At 45.3% G+C, this 14,654-nt stretch overlaps 1 protein-coding gene across 6 annotated transcripts in view; it reads right to left on the bottom strand.

Annotated features, from left to right (window-relative positions):
• The window catches only part of EXOC2 (exocyst complex component 2), a 1,204,847-nt gene that overhangs the window by 304,387 nt on the left and 885,806 nt on the right, over window positions 1-14,654 (bottom strand). The window lies entirely within an intron of this gene.

The raw sequence follows: 14,654 nt of genomic DNA, 5'->3' as shown, positions 1-14,654 counted from the left end.
ATCGTCGGCATACATGTGGAAGAAGAAGTTGGCCGAGTGGAGAATTTCAGCTAAAGGCTCGAGGTAGAGATTGAAGAGGGTAGGGGACAGAGTGGAGCCTTGCGGGACACCAATGGAGATTGGGGAGGGAGCAGATAGAAGAAAGGGACAACACCAGGAATCCTCTGTGGGACGCCGCTAATGCTAGTCTTAGGTTTAAATGGGATCTACACTGTTGTGCTCCAGGCCTTCCTGGACTGTTGCTGGAACTGATTAGATGCCCCACCTGAAGCTTTCTCCACTGGCTCTAGACAGACAAGTTACTTACCTCCGGTAAGGTTCTTTATCAGAGATACTCTAACTGCAGATTCGTCACTTTTAGAATATTCCCCAGGTACCAGACTTGATGTGGACAATTTTACAGCACTCCTTCTGTGCACCACTAGGTGGCACTGTGTGGCTCTGCTATGCGCTTGTTCTGCCATGAAAGAGGCGGAGTGGAGCTGCATATAAGAACCACACCTGTGGCGCTGACATCTGTTTCTTGCTTGGCTCTTTCAATGGCCTTAGATCCAGAGAACAAACAATTGGAGCTATCTCTAATATGAGACCTTTTTAGATGGTAAAAAGAAGGGCACTACACAGAATGGGAAGGCAGGAGAGGGGCGAGGCATCTACACAGTTAGATGGAGTATCCACTAGAAAGGTAAGTGACTTGTTCCGGTAATGGATACTTCTAATTGCAGATTCCCTACTTTAGGATAGATACCAAAGCAGTACCTCCCAAAGGAGGAAGGTCTGTGGAGTGGACTCAGAACAAACGGTCCTGCAGGACACAATGGGTAAAATGTCCTCTACGTAGGTCCTGGCAGTCAAGGAAGTTGTGCTTTGTGAATGTGCGCTATGACACCCACTTTGCAGCCTGACAAATGCCAAAAACAGGCATTTTGCATGTCAACGCAGTAGTAGCAATTTTGGCTCTGGTGAAATGAGCCCTAAGTCTTTCCAGAGGATGCTTCTTGGCTAATGCTTAGCAGATCTAAATGCAAAGCACTATCTATTAGGGCAAAGATTATTTTCCACCTGATAGTCCCTGGTGTGTGCAATGTAAAAGCTTAAAGCTCTTCGGGATCCAGCCGTCAGAGTCCCTCCTCCTGCAAGGGGTGAGACAGCGCAAAGAAAGTTGGGAGGGTGATGGATTGCCCAACATTAAAAGGAGGTGCGTTTTTTGGCAAAAGGGCAACCCTGGTCCCCACCTCCAGTTTGTATGAGGACAAGGTGGAGTAGGCTGGTTGCACTGAAAGAGCCTGTAGATTTCTCATGTGACGAGGTATGCAAGTTAATCCCAATAAGGAAGGCTCTTTCGAGATTAAGAAGCGGTAATGAGCAGCAGTGCATTGGCTCGAAGAGGGTGCACATGAGGAACATCTAGATCAAATTAAGATTCCACTGTGGCAACACAAACCGTTTCGGAAAGCGATCATGTGTCAAACCTTTGAAAAACTGTGTCACAACAAGTGATTGAAACAATGACGGTTGGTCCCACAAATGCAAAAAAAAAAGGCTGAAAATGTACACAAATAACCCTTAACCTCTTCAGTGCCCATGACGAGATAGTCTTGTCATGGAGCACGGTTGCGCTGTGCCCATGACGAGACGATCTCGTCATGAACCCCACCCACTAGTGCAACGCCCGGCACAGGAGGGGGAAAGGGTGTGGCACTGAAGGGGTTAATAGTGCCAGTGGCGGCTGGTGACATTTGAAAAAGGTGAGGCGTAAACATTGGGTAGGACTTTTATATAGCAAGCAGCCCAAGCAAGTTTAATGGACAAATAAGGGGTCCCTGGTGGGTCCCCCTCCCGAGAAAAAAAATGGGAAAAAAATTGGCAAATGGTGCATTTTAAAGCAAATGAATTTAGTGATAAAGCAAGGCTGATAAAGCAGTGGGAACATATAGTCTTGAAATATTAAACACATTTAAAACTACCCCATATCTTACTGCACTGCTATGTTCAACAGCTACTGTAATGTGCAAATTGTACAGCATGACAACTTTAGACCTTTAAAGTGAATGCTTGCCCCTTATCTTGCACTGCGTGCAGCATCAACTTTGGGAAAAATGCTCTAACCAGGTTTCGGGGAGCACCCACAGCTGCTGGCTGCAACAAGTCATTTAGAAACATGTGCAGACAGGTCTTTAAATCAGATGAAAAAAGTGGGAGCTCTCTATAAAGGAACATGTAAAATACATTTCTGTGATTCCCATGGTGTGCCACCTGACCTGTATTTTGGTTTCTCTCTGAGATGTAATTGCATCCAGATAAATAGCACAACATCTGACAAACACTTAAAACCTGTCAGTACGATTTGCTTTGTCAATGGTTATTAGCTGTTAAAGATAAATGGGTAACAACAATGATTTGTTATAAATAATTAACATTGGAAATTTTTCAATTCTGAAATTGTGAGTCTGTGAATTACATTGCAGTGAGGGCTGTGGAAGGAGTTTTGGCCTTCAGTTATGTGCCCTTTATGTTAGATACGTATGCCCTTTTTCTCTTCACATCCCGTCCATCTGCACATCTTCAAACACCTCTCTTTCCTCTTCAGCACCCTCTTTTCACTTGCCCAAATGCATTTCCTCGCATCCCGTTACTTCACCACTTCCAAACGTACACTGCGCTCACATTTAAGCAATTTATTTCCTTTTGCTTTTGTCTTGTATATATATTTACATCCTTGTAGCCCCTTCACACATATTTCCAAAGAAATTCAATTGCAACTGGAATACATGAACAATGTTCTGTGTGCTCTGCAGAGAGGCCAACCCACTGACAGGCACTTTGCTTTGGCTTTGGCTTCAGCCTTAGTGCCAGCATGCTCAATCAAAGCCCCTCATAAACACCTGGCATGGCTCAAAGTATGCACAGAAAAGATACAGACAAACAACAACAATATAAAATAGCTAACTCTTGAAGAATGCAAGACTAAGTAAAGCATGTTAAATAAGAGAGGAACTAAATCGCTGACATGCATGCCTAAACATTTTGTAGCATTAATTGTTTGTAAATCACTCCATGTTTTTGGCATCAGTGTTAACTTAGGGTCATGAAGACAGGGCCAGTTTTAATGTCACACATCAGATAATTGTCCACTGTAAGCACATATTTCTCGCTTTGCGCTTGACTCACATATTTGGATCAACTTCATAAGGGAAAAAGAACCCTGCTCGTTATATGGATCAATTTCACCAGGGAACAAATACAGCTGCTCCAATTCTAAAGGGGTCAGCGACCTGCAGCCAGGGTCAGGGGTGTCACAGTGGAGAAAGTTAGCGTAACAAGAGGTCTACGTACAATATACATAACACTATATTAGCATTATAACCCTTACTGTTACAGAGAACAAGGCACCAAATCATTTGTGCTTGCATCCACTCCTATGTGTGATGAATGGAAAAAGGTGGGATCTTTGTGAATGACGGAAGGCTGCTCTCAAGCAGGGACGGCGACTCCAACGGCCGAAACCGTGACGCTGAAAGCATCACTGGCCTATAGTGGATACTGCCATAGACTACAATGGCAATGAAGGGATTTAGAACAGTAAGCCAGTGTCGTGCGTCACAGTTCAGAAAGTTAATTAACTGCCTAGCATCCGTCTCCTGCCTCAGAGCGAGGTGGAGCAGGCTGCCTGGATCAGACAGGCAAGGCTTAAATACAACAATTTGTTTAGAGATATGATTGTATCTCTAAATAAATCGATCTATATAATATGTTTTTATGTAATTGTGTAGGAATTTCAGAGGGGCGCAGCCCCTGAGCTCTAATGGAGAAACCGCCCCCGAATAGTGCCCAACGCAAGGCCCTGCTGAGCCAAAGAAAAAATAAACAATAAAACATCCGACAGTTTGGCATGTATGGGGCTTGTCCTGCGGACTCCATTACAGGACACAAATTTGTACCAGCGCCTGGCTTAGAGGGACACCTGGCCACAAGGATGACATCCACATCCTCAGGTGGTAGATAAACGTAGTCAACTGCCACAAGTAATTCTCCACACATGGAGGTGTAGATTGCACAGATTCAGGAAGAGAACCATGTCTTTTTGCTGCAACAGAAGAGCCCCCCGAAGCAGTAACTAGATCAAAGGACACATTTTTATGCTCAGGAGTTCTGGGTTTGACACTCGCCTGACCCACTCCAGAGCCACTAGGATAACTTGGACCTGGTCATTCCTGATCTTCTTCAGAACTCAGGGCAGGAGGCAGTGGTGGAAAAGTGTACATGAGTCCAGTGCTCCCCGCTAGCCTGTATGTGTCTCCTACAGAAGGCATTCTTGGAAACTCCAACTTGCAGAAGTTTTAAAATAAGGCAAAAAGATCCAGCCTGGGCTTTCCCACTGTTGGGATGAAACTGCAATTTCTGATCCACAAGGCGTCGTCAGCCAAGCTCATCTGCCCTGGCATTTAAAGAACCTGCCAGGTGTTGCACAATCAGGGAGACGCTTGAGCCAATTCCAGAGGCCTGGCACCTCTTGCCAAAGGACCCCACTCAGCCCTGCTTGTTACAGCACCACATGGCGGTGGTGTTGTCAGCGTGAACCTACAGCAGCCTTACCTTAATAGATGCCAGACAGGCTTTAGATGCCAGGCGGATGGCCCACAGCCCCAACAGATTGATGTGGAATTGGGTTTCTATTGGAGACCAGAGTCCTCTGATCACCACCTCTCCCAGATGACCTTCCCAGTCGAACAGTGATGCATCCATCACCACCATCAGCTTTGGGTGGGCAAGAGAAAGGGGCCTGTCTCTGGTAAGGATGTGGTTGAGCAGCCACCATTGCAGATCTTTTGCAGTCTACTATGCAATCTGGATAATATCTGACAGATTTACCTGGTGCTTGGCCCATAGCTGCACATCTAATCACTGCAGAAAAAGAAGAGCCCTCTTCTGTCGATGGTCCTATGGGGCGAAATCAATTCGGTGTAAGGGAAAGTATCAAGCCTACTGGCCTACTGCTAGTTCATATAGATACTGTCATCATTGTAACATGAGGGTACAGTCATCCCCAACATCACCAATGTCATGATAAGGTGGCAGCAAAATCTGTTCAGATTCTGAGGCAAAAAGATGATGGAGCCTCGGAGGACGGCTCTGTGGTAGAGGGAGTGTTTTGTCTGCATCAGATCGAACAGGAACCATGTGCGCTGGAGTGGAGTCAAAGCCCACCCTCAGACTGGGTTGTGATGAAATTGGCTCAGGATCGGTTACAGAACTTGGCTGGGGTTCTACCTCTGGCACTGTAGACAATGAAGAGAGGACCGGTGCAGGTTTTGGGACCAAAACGGAAGTCAGCACTGGAATAGGTGCAGAAAACAGAGTAGGTTTGAGGGGCTCAGACTGTCCCAAGGATGGATCCATCCACAATAATTGGACAGGATCCTTGATGCCCGAAGTCATGATGGAGGAAGCCAAAATATTAAGCATGGCCTCTCTAAAGGCCTTGGCCTGCTGCGCCGTCATCTCCTTGATCGGGAGAGGTGTCAAGGAACACCTTGATGCCTTCGCGACTTCTCACTAGACAGAGTGGCTGGGATGGGACCGAGTTCTACTTTGACTTATGTTTCTTTTTCAGCTTGGACTTTGACTGCAAAGAGGACCTGTTGTGGGATCAGCCATGTGAGCAAGAATGGGTGGAGTGGGAGATACATGAAGTCCATGACTTCTTTTGGTGCTCAGCGACATACAGCTTTGCGTCCCAGATCAGCTTGGGTGCATGAGCACACAGAGTAATGACTGAGCCCAAACATCAGAGGCATACCTCGTGCTGGTCAGTCACTGACATCTGTTTCTGAAAACTGTGGTACAGCGTGAACCCGTTAGTGTTGGGTGGGGCCATCATTCTCTTGCCCACTGAAAGAGAATTTTAAAGAATTTGTCAACCGATGAAAAAAGGAGTGGTGCTCTAGATCTAGGCCCCGAGACAAGGAACGAAAAGCGCGTAAGTTAATGCACAGCGGTGGTGGTTCTCAGCAGCTCTGCTCTATCACTTCCTGGGGATGTGGGTGGAGAAGTAGCATTCAGAATTAATGGTGCACTTCTTACTAGACGTTTGAGACTTCCCCAGCCCTGCTCCTACTCCACCCCCTATAATTTGAAAACCCATCCATTAGCAAGGGACTGTCATGGCAGCCTACCTTGATGCTGAGTTGGCATCCTCCAATTTCCCCAAACTGCAGCCCTTTTTCCCTTATGCCACCACTTAGAAAGGCCTCTAGAATTTACAGCATTGGTCGATCACCTACCATACCATTATACACCACTACAGTGGAAGTTGAAAGCAAAGATGCAGTCCAGTCAAGCTGTGACATATTGATGCTGCAGAGCCCGACTGGACTGCATCACTCATTAAGGTAAGACAGGCATATGATCAAACAGCAACTCTAGAAACCCAAAGATTTCTGCTCATCCTGAAAAGGAAAATATCAAATTACACTAACCAATTTTAAACCTCAGTGACACAGCTACTTGGTGCATTCCATATTCCTGGAGTCATCCTGATGACCAAAACTCTCTCTACTTGAAAAATCAAGACCATTATAAATTGCATTCAAAATTGCCTTAATTATTTGCAGCCTCTTAGAAGCCGCAGGGTGGATCTGGAACAGATTCACTAAAAAGCTAGGGTCATGGAGCATGCCCAAAAATATAAGTTACAGAACACTGATCGGTTCATCAGTTAGGCAACTGTAAACATATGCTACCTGAAATGAGGTGACCTTATAATATAATCCTTCAACCACTGGCAATTAGTGGTAATGTATTTCACAGTAATTAAACCTTATGCATTTTCCAATCTATTAGGTACAGCTAGTCCCCCTTCACAGTTACCATTTTAAGTTTGTGAAGTATTAAGAGAAACTGGTCTAAGCTTTCAGTGATAATTAGGTAACAATGATAAAGCTAAAGTAGGATTCCTAGACATCTGATAGTATGAATGTTATGGTTTTGTAGCTCTAGGTTTAGCTTAAGTTAAACCATTTGTTCAAGTTTCCAGCTGACAATGCAGCAGAGTTATGCCTTTTTTAAACTTCTTTAAATACATCAGCACATCAGACTCCATTAACAGGCTTGGAAATGTGCACTTTATCTTCCAAAGATCTAAATTGTTCTCTTTGAAACTTCTGGTATTACTCTGGGTTAATATGCTGACCAGCGAGAAGAAGAAACATGAGACAGGATATGGTAAACACGTAAAATGCATTGTCTTAAATGCTCAGCCCATGTAGTGGGAAAGGTTATTACCTTCGTTATTTAACTCATGAATTTCAGTGAGCAGGATACCAAATGCAAGCAAAGAATGTTTAGCTGTCCTAATCTATATCAGGACCCAGTTCATTAAATATAATCATACTGCTTTGGAGGATAATGTTGGCAATATGTTTGCGTAGCACCTATTAGCTGTTTTGAAAAACAGTTTCTTAAAATATTTAGATACCGGACTGTAAGGCAGGATTTTTAAGTTTATGCTCCTCATTTGGCCAGGCCTATGTTTTATATCACTCATTGAAGGTGTTTGATGCAAATTTTGGAGAGCCTCACTGGGACTGAAGAGAAATCAGGGTAGGTTAGCTGCTTCAGAATAACAGGTGCAATAACTGTGTCGGCTCACAGCACATCGTTCTGATCTATAACTTACCAGGATTGCACAATCCCAAATGGACATAGAGACTGCAGGTCTCAGTTGAAACAGACATTAGGATACTTAGGGATTGATAAAACAATGTAATGCCTGAGATGATCCAGGAGCTGATACAGGTACCCTTGATACCCTGAAAGTTCAATACCTCACATTTGGGAAAAGAATTAGTATCATGCACCCACAGTAGGGGGGCAAGAGGAAAGTGGGTAAACACCTCAGAACCACTCCCACTAAAAGACTGCAATCACTATATCAAGAGTGGTCTGGGCGATATTCGGAACATGTGGTCCTATAGTTATTACCAGGGAGTTTAGAAAGGAGGGTTGTAAATTGATCTTGAGTCACACTCCTAAAACGTTTAGGCTATATGACTGCAATTTTATTTCTTACACAGAACATATTTACTTCCTTAAAGAGTGTATTCAATAAACCCTGCCTCCTGTTCTAGATGTGGAATCAATGTGGCAGGATTTTATCATATATTTAGTTCTGCCCAGTCACTGCAGAACACTGACAAGAAATCGAACAGATTTTGAAGGAGGTGAAGTGGAAGTATGGAATCATGAACCCTGAAAAATGTCTTCTGGGTATTACACAAGGACAAAGAAAGATGAAAAGTAGCACTAAGTTTATAGATTTAGAATTTGTGCTTGCTAAAAGATTTATAGTGATGGCCTGAAAATCATTGAGGGCCACTGACAAAAGGCAGTGTTTTTCTAGGCGGAGCTTGAAAGCAAGATACTTCATGTGGAAAGGAGCAGGGGAGGTGAAGAAATTGATGCAGTTTAGGCTTCAGTTTAGTTAATGCAGTTGCTCACAGGAAGCACTAAAGATGAACCACCTTGATTCCGATTGGTTAACGGTACTCCAGGGGAAAAAGCCTTTATAACGCAGGCTAAGCCACACGTGCCATTTACCAGCAAAAGCGCAACCACACTTGCTTTAACCATGCATATGAGAGGTTAAGGTATATGCATGGTCTAAATGCTGGCATGGGTGAGACCAGGAACAGGAAGGATCGGGACAGGACGCGGTGAGGTAAGTGGGCTGGGGCCTGGTTTTGTGGGGGTAGTTTTTAAGGGTTGGGGTAGTTTTTAGGGGTGGGGGGTGTTTTCAGGGCTTGGGGGGGTTGGGGTAATTTTTAGGGCTGGATTCAGGGTACTTTTAGGGCTTGGGGGAGGGTCGGGTACTTTTTAGGGCTCAGGGGGTCGGGTTTGTTTTTATGTCTGGCGTGCAGGATAGTTTTTTGGGCTCAGGGGGGTTTGGAGTTGTTTTTAGGGCTGGAGGGGTCAGGTACTTTTGAGGGCTTGGGGGGGGGTCAGGGTAGTTTTTAGGGCTTGGGTCAAGTTACTTTTTAGGTCTGGGGGAGCGGGTAGTTCTTAGGGCTCGGGGGTTCAGGGCAATTTTAGGGCTCGGTGGGTCGGAGTAGCTTTTAGGGCTGGAGGTAGGGAACTTTTTAGGGTTGGGGGTGTCTGGGTAGGTTTCAGGGCTGGGGGGCAGATAGTTTTTAGGGTCAGGGGGGCATGTAGGTTTGAGGGCTCAGGGGGGTAGGGTTCGTTTTTAAATCTCAGGGGTGAGGAGTCTTTTTTTGGCTCAGGGTTGTTTTCAGGGCTTGGGGTGGGGGTAAGGGTAGCTCGGGTGAGAACTTTACCACACATATCCCTTTACTAGTCATGCCTTTACCGCAAAATTGCATTCGTGGTTAGAGCAGTGTTGTAGAGGCACGAGTGGTTTAGCCATACGTGCCTCGATCATACAACCTCCAGGGGAAATGGCCTTTTACACTGCGGGCTAAGCCACGAGTGCCGTTTCCCCTCAAGGGCAACCATGTTTGCCTTAACCACGCATATGCGTATGCATGAGTGGTTAAGGTATATGTGCGGTCTAGATGCTGGAATGGGTGGGCCCAGGAACAGGAAGGATTGGGAGAGCACGCAGTGAGGTAAGTGGGGCTGGAGCCAGGTTTTGGTGGAGTGGGGGTTCGTTTTTAAGGGCTGGGGGCTAGTTTTTAGGGCTGGGGGCTAGTTTTTAGGGCTGGGGGTTCGGGTTGTTTTCAGGGCTCAGGTGTTAACTTTACCACACATATCCCTTTACCAATCATGCCTTTACCACGAAATTGTGTGGTAAAGGCATGCATGGTAAAGGAATGCGTTGTTCAAACGCATTTGTGGTTAGGACAGTGTTGTAGAGGCATGAGTAGTTTAGCCATGCATGCCTCTATCATACAAACATACTCCAGCTGTATTCAAACGCATCGCAATGCTGTTGTCAACATAAAGATGACGTTCTATGATACAACAGATTCAGTTACATGCTGTATATGGAGCCTGATTGTCCCTGTTGTCTATTTCTGGTTTGGCTCCTGAGGGGGACAGACCAATAACAAACACTTCTTTTTGCACGATGGGTGGAAACCAAATGAGAAAACTGATGCTACTTTGGGACTAAATTGTATGAATTTTAATACTGTCTACAAAGTTTTCTTGTTTGATTATATGCTTGCAAAAGTGTTTATGTGGAAAATAACACACTTTGTTAAAAAAAATATGAAAGTGGCAGTTTTAGGACGTGGGATGGTTTAAGGGGCAGACATCTAGCTGTCATCTAGAACATATATCAATGATATTAAAATATTTTTAGGATACTTGAAAATATATTCTCCAATAACACATTTCATAGATATAGAAAATGAATTACCGAAAATAACGAACTATATACAATTTCTAAATACAAAACTGAGAAGTCTGATGGAAATTGAGTAATGTGAGTGATGAAACAGTGATGCTCAGCCAAGCTCACTTCATTATCAGATCAATCCACACTAGATGCCAGACCCTGTGTTTTGGATTAGCTGCAATCCTGGATATTATCGACTATCTACCATATCTTTACTTGCTATGAACTATTATTTAAGCAGGAAACATAAACTCAATTGGCTAACTATTGAAATACAAAGAAACAAAACATAGCTTTATTTCACCTCTCCCATCACCTTCCTCAGCTCCCTTCTCCTTTCATATTCTCTCCCCCCCCCCCCCATCCCTGACCTCCCACGCTAGCTTAACTATCCAATACTTGTTATGGCCTAATTTTATTTCTTATTTTCTTTCTCATGTTATAATTGTCCTATGTATACTGTTCTCACTGTCCTGCATTTTACCTTTTTGTACAAATGTTAGGTTGCAATTGTTTTTCTCACCTAACCATTGTAAAGCGCTCTGATACCCTCGGGTCTAGCCAGTGCTATATAAAACTTTTTAAATAAATAAATAAAATGTATTGAAACAGCGGAGCTCATGCAAGTTTATAGGCCACCAAATATTTTTAAATGCAGCAGCCATCTCTATCTCCAATATATCTTCCCCAACCGATGGGATAATACGACTATATACTATATTGTTAACCGTGCGTGTGAAATGAAAAGACTTTCTCATTTTACCTATTCCTGCTGCCAGGCGAAAACTGGAGATGGACGTAATCTCTCTCTGCTGCATAACGCTAAATTGACATTCATTCTTTTATTCCAAAACATATCAATTATAATGGAAATCCTTTCTATACCCGAACAAAAATGTGATTTTAGATTATACTGCATTTATGTTGCTTACTTTGACTAAATATATACGAGTACTAGCTTTTGCACGAGTATCTGGCATACATGACATATACATTACCCTGCTCTGTGGTAATAAAAAGCACCGCCCACACCTTAAGTGGGAGTAAAGCATTCTATTATTTATTTAAAACTATTAAGCAGCCACACTGTATAATATAAAGTTCCAAGTCTATACATGAACTGCAACAATATGTCGTCCATTCTGTGTAAATTACATTACACCTGGCACAGGCTTGTGTTTTAATCAGATATCTGTTTTGGCAATTCATGAGCAACTTGGGGGCTCATTAGGATGGCGGGCGGATTGAAGTCCGCCCGCCATCCTAGCGGTAACGGGACCGCTCGCCTGCCATGCGGCGGTCCCGCATCCCTGATAACGATGCAGTTGCATCTGGCAATTTAATGTTGCGGCGGGAGCTGCTGGCTGCAGCACCCGCCGCAATGTCAAATGGCCATGTTGTCCATTTCCATGCACAACGTTGCAGGCACCGCGTGGTGCCTGCCACCTTGTGCATGGAAAAGGAGGAGGGTACCATGGGGACCCCACCCCCCAGAGGGGGCCCACAACGGGCCTCCAAAGCCAATCACCGCCAGCCTTTCCGAAAGGCACCTACAACATCCACATCCTAATATAGCGGACGATGCCTGCTAGGCACTGCCACCATATTAGTGCCCCTGCTCCGCCCGGCAGGCAATCGTGATGATTGCCACCGGCGGAAAAGCGGCGGACGGACTTTCCATACGCTGCGATACCCACCGCCATCATAATATGGCATGGGGTAACTCTCATTACGATGGCGGAACGATCGCCACCACCAGCCCCACGGTGGCGATTGTTCCGCCATCGTAATGAGCCCCTAGGTTCGAGTTTGGTGCCTAATTTTACTCTATTTAGAAAAAACATGTGTAGGGAAGGATAGAAATTATCAACATATATACAGTACAATTTCTATGTAAATACGTTTCAGTCCAGTTTACTTTGTGCTTTTCCATTCGACCTTTGTAATATAATTTGATGTTACTGTACTGGCTATTTACAAGAGCCAGTTCTCCTTCGCGGGTCATGTCTCTCTTAACTGGATTCTGTGATGAGGATTGTACACGCAGCTGGATGATCTCAAACACCATCCACATGGTACACTCATCCTTTTAATCCCACTCATTTAGTCCTGCTTGTAGTCACACACCTAAAGGCTGCGAACTATGGGATCCCGATGGTCCACCTCGGAAATAATTCCCGAGGGCCCACCTCTCACCTGCTGCACTGAAACTAAGGGAGGGTGGTTTACTGAAACGCGGGTTGTATTCTCAGACCACTTGGAGCCTCGGGATAGTCTGACAAAGGCCCTGAGAAGCATTCTAAAAGAATGAGCACCCCAGGGAATTGTCTGTATTATGGCATCTTCAGGGCATTAACATCCAGAATATAACTTTTGCCTGGTGATCTCTACCTTCTCCCTTTTTCGCTCTTACCGCATATCATGATGGTCTTCACTGCCATACATTCTTAATCACATAAATAGCAGCTCCCAACATTTCAATGATGACATCAAAGTCAAAGGATGTCTAAGTACTAGCTGGCACTAGAACAATCTACACAACGTAACTCATACACATGCTGTTGTGCAGAGAACAGTGAAAATCCACAGTGAAACACACACCAATCCTGCAAACATGACAAATGATGCTTTGAGTACAGTTTAAAAATAATGAAACATTAATACGGAGCAGAATTACTCCTAATCAAGCACTCCACCTATGCAAGCCCTCGAGTTATCAATCTGATAGGAACTATTAAGCTTGTGGGGAGGTTCTCATACACCTATGTGGAAAGTAAGTGAAGGAAAGATTTACCGTTTTTGTGTTCCCAATAAGGTGTTAAGTCCAGGAGCTTGTACAGGGCACGGAGTGTGAGGCCCTAGCAACCCAGGCTATTTCCTCATCACCAACAAGGGGAAGCTATATGAACACTCACACTAGTCATGGACAAGGGGGGAAAGGGGTGGAGACAGGCCTTCCATCTTCCACCTCAGCACTCAAGTCCGAAGTGACAGTAAAGTTGAGGCCACTTCGAGGCAAGGCAGAGGTCTCCTTATTTACCCTCAAAGCAGCTAATCTGCCTGTGCCTGGAGGAGCTCACTCTGCAGGGTCGGTCTGGGACAATTCACCCTCAAAGCAGCTAATCTGCCTGTGCCTTGAGGAGCTCACTCTGTGCAGGATCGGTCTGGGACAATTCACCCTCAAAGAAGCTAATCTGCCTGTGCCTTGAGGAGCTCACTCTGTGCAGGATCGGTCTGTGACAATTCACCCTCAAAGCAGCTAATCTGCCTGTGCCTTGAGGAGCTCACTCTGTGCAGGGTCGGTCTGGGACAATTCACCCTCAAAGCAGCTAATCTGCCTGTGCCTGGAGGAGCTCACTCTGTGCAGGATCGGTCTGGGACAATTCACCCTCAAAGCAGCTAATCTGCCTGTGCCTGGAGGAGCTCACTCTGTGCAGGGTCGGTCTGGGCAATTCACCCTCAAAGCAGCTAATCTGCCTGTGCCTGGAGGAGCTCACTCTGTGCAGGGTCGGTCTGGGACAATTCACCCTCAAAGCAGCTAATCTGCCTGTGCCTGGAGGAGCTCACTCTGTGCAGGGTCGGTCTGGGACAATTCACCCTCAAAGCAGCTAATCTGCCTGTGCCTGGAGGAGCTCACTCTGTGCAGGATCGGTCTGGGACAATTCACCCTCAAAGCAGCTAATCTGCCTGTGCCTGGAGGAGCTCACTCTGTGCAGGATCGGTCTGGGACAATTCACCCTCAAAGCAGCTAATCTGCCTGTGCCTGGAGGAGCTCACTCTGTGCAGGGTCGGTCTGGGACAATTCACCCTCAAAGCAGCTAATCTGCCTGTGCCTGGAGGAGCTCACTCTGTGCAGGGTCGGTCTGGGACAAAAAATAGGCCCATGCACCTAATTAAAAGTGAACCAGCTATCTGAAACAGTGGCCCACATTTTCAAATCCTGCCAGTTTTGAACTTGTAAGGTATGATGTATGGTTTTTTGCAAGGTATGGAAGACTGCATGTATTTGTGTTTGCTGCAGGCAATGCTTGCGGCAATATCAGTGAAATCAACTGTAAACAACGGCCCACCCGTCCACACACTGAAATGTGACCCGCCCGTCAGGGACTGCCTGATTGCCCTGTAGGCCAGTCCAACCCTGGCTCTCGGTACTATTCACTGAAGGATGGACATACATCAGTAATGCTGACAAGAACAGCTGTGAGGTTAAGGCAGAATAGCAGACAAGAGCCCTGCAGTCTGTTCTATGTAGCAGCCCTCTCTCACCAGAGGACCGGATGCCTCACGTGGTACTTAT

The sequence above is a fragment of the Triturus cristatus genome, chromosome 5_2, assembly GCF_964204655.1.
Source record: "Triturus cristatus chromosome 5_2, aTriCri1.1, whole genome shotgun sequence".
Taxonomy (NCBI): Eukaryota; Metazoa; Chordata; class Amphibia; order Caudata; family Salamandridae; genus Triturus; species Triturus cristatus.
This window is presented reverse-complemented; position numbering and strand designations above follow the sequence as displayed.